Source organism: Pseudophryne corroboree, chromosome 8, assembly GCF_028390025.1.
Source record: "Pseudophryne corroboree isolate aPseCor3 chromosome 8, aPseCor3.hap2, whole genome shotgun sequence".
Taxonomy (NCBI): Eukaryota; Metazoa; Chordata; class Amphibia; order Anura; family Myobatrachidae; genus Pseudophryne; species Pseudophryne corroboree.
In genome coordinates, this window is record NC_086451.1 from 165,692,057 (window position 1) to 165,694,961 (window position 2,905).

General features: G+C 50.3%; 1 non-coding gene across 1 annotated transcript; it reads left to right on the plus strand.

Moving 5' to 3' along the window:
* The first annotated feature begins 506 nt into the window (after nt 1-506).
* Nucleotides 507-671, plus strand: LOC134950606 (U1 spliceosomal RNA). The gene has a single exon (XR_010183496.1). It is a non-coding gene; the product is annotated as a U1 spliceosomal RNA (small nuclear RNA).
* The last annotated feature ends 2,234 nt before the right edge of the window (nt 672-2,905 follow it).

Here is a 2,905-nt window from a genome sequence, read left to right on the forward strand (position 1 = left end):
GGCTCACACCCTTTTGCTTGTCTTGTAGAGCAACTCTGGAGCTGTTACTGGGTCCAGCTGCTGCAAGAAATCAGCTTGAATGCTTCAGGGGCTGGGGCATGGCCAACATGAGCCCCACACTGATGGGGGTGTATAAAGCGATCTAGGGGTCATCCAAGCGCAACCCCACAAAGGCCGCCATGCCCTGCGTGACCATTTTCTCTTTTCATATGCAGACGAGGGTTGCAGCCAACTATACCCATTGCTTGGATGACATCACCATATGCAAATCCATCTGCTGCAGGCCTTCCCCCAGGAATGCTTGCACTAGTTGTTGCATTTGGTTTGTTGTTTGGGGGGTGCTTCAGTATTAGGCAGCCTTCTGCCCTCACACATTCGTCTGAAAATGTGTTCTCCCTGCAGTTGTTGTCCCCAGATGAGAGTTCCCTTGTGCTGCCTCAGTTGAATCTCCTTTACTTGACGGAGGTGTGCCTGAGCAGCGGCCCTCTCCAGCCCTATCTCAAATCATACTTATTTTGCTTAGGTGATACCATGGTCATGAAGATTGTTTTCCCAGGGTGAGGTTCATTCATTGCATTCTGGGTATGCTGACCTCTGTGATTTCCCCAAATGTGGGAATCTCGACTGCATAATTTGTGGTAGGGGGGGGACTGCATTTGTGCTTTCCCCTGGTTGGCTCTGGTATAATTTAGATCTCATTGTCTCAGGTCTCTCTCCAGCCTAGTTTGCTGTCTGTTTCCACTTCTCTTTTCTTGAGCCCCTCCCTTCTATGCCCTTGCGCACTATCCTGACTTCTCCCGTCTGCTTACTTTGTGCCTTCCAACGCACAATGCGAACTACAGGTGGTGTTGCAGGGCCCACACCCTTTTATTTGCCTTACAGAGCAGCTCTGGAGCTGTTACAGTGCCCAGCTGCTGCAAGAAATCAGCTTGAATGCTTCAGGGGCTGGGGCATGGCCAACATGAGCCCCACACCAAAGGAGGGTGGGGTGTGTTCAATGCGAACTAGGGGTCATCCAAGCGCCCCTTTTCTCTTTTCATATGCAGATGAGGGTTCCAGCCAACTTTGGCCCACTGCTTGGATGACATCACCGTATGCAAATCCGTCTGCTGCAGACCTTTCCCCAGGAATGCTTGTACTAGTTGTTGCATATGGTTTGATGTTTGAGGGTGCTTCAGTATTAGGCAGCCTTCCGCCCTCTCATTTTCATCTGAAAAGATGTGGTCTCCCTGCAGTTGTTGTCCCCAGACAAGAGTTCCCTTGTGCTTCCTCAGTTGAATCTCCTTAACTTGACGGGGGTGTGCTCGAGCAGCCGCCCTCCACAGCCCTATCCCAACACATGCTTTTCTTGCGTATGAGATCTCTTGATCATGAAGATAGTTCTCACAGGGTGAGGTTCATCCATTACATTTTAAAGTAGGAAGGTACAAATTACATATTCAAATTACATATATGTGCTGGATTCAAATGTTTTCCCCCCTTCCTTTCTCAATTGTGCCCATCAGCAGCTATTCTAATGTTGCTGCCAATGGGTGTGACACATTAATTTCTTCTGTGGGGTACACTGGACTCCACAAGGATTCACATTGGGGTGTAGAGTAGGATCTTGATCTGAGGCACCAACAGGCTCAAAGCTTTTGACTGTTCCCAAGATGCTCAGCACCCCCTGCTCTATAACCTCGCTTCCATGAACAGGGAGCTCAGTTTGTAGTTGGTGCCTTCAGTAGCAGGCCACTTAACAGGGGGCTGCCTCAGGCAGCCTATTCTTAGCTATTAATTTTGACAAGAAAAGAAGAACTTTATTTTATAAGAATCTACAAGGGCTGCAGCAGGTTAGGTCTAATAGACATCTTTACTGCAGCTCCATCACTCCCAGCGGCGCAGTATACTCCCGTGCCCTGGTTGCTGGGTCACTGCAGCGGAGGCTCCGGTTTCTTCCTAAGGTCAGTCACACACACACCGCCCTCCGGGATCACGAGGCCGCTGATGAAAGGGAGGTAAGGGACTTCTGTGCCCACACTATACCGTGATCCAGCGTGGCTGTAGGGGGTGGGCCATGTGCGCACTGGCGTGGACACTGATTACTGGGCAGCCGCTCCACTAGCCACCAGGGACAGTTAAGGAGCACAGCTCTGGGGGGGTTTTCTCTTATATTAACCCCATTTTGTACTACCCGCAGTGCATTGTGATAGGTAATAGAGCCTGATTCAGGTTGGATTGCAATCGCAATAAGCAATCCAACTGCAAAAATTGCTAAGAGCATACGCATGCGCCTGCATTTTCTGCGGCACCCCGCAGATAATGCGATCGCTTCTGACTGTCAATCGGTGCTGGGGGGGGGGGGGGTCAGCAACAATCCATTTCCAAGTCAGAGATGGAGCGGTGCATGGGCAGGGCTACAAAATGGGGTCGGCAACGGAGAAACAGGAGGCGTGGTCAGAGCTGCTGCATGACATCACATGCAGCAGCTGCGATCACAAAAATGGTGGCGGCTTCCTGCGCACATATACAGTCTGCACCAACAGGAGGCTAACCCATTTTTTATGATCACGCTGAACTGCACTGAGACTGCAATTTCAGCGTGGTCAAGAAGGGAGGCGGCATGCTGGGTGGCCCCAGCATGCGAACCAAAGGATTGCAAATTCTGTTACTTAGCAGAATTTGCAATCCTTACTGAATTAGGCCCATTGATTACAAAATGTATTTGTAAATATTTGAAGTTTTTCTTCAGGGACTAACACAAAAGATGCTTGGGGCTACTAACACATGTGTAAGCCACGTAAAGCTTCCCATGGGTCAGTGGCATCACAACGGGGTTGCTGCCCACACCCGAGTGTCACCCGCCAAGGGGGGTGACACCAAAGTGCCGGCTCCTCTTCAGTGACAGAATATGGGTGTTTCACTG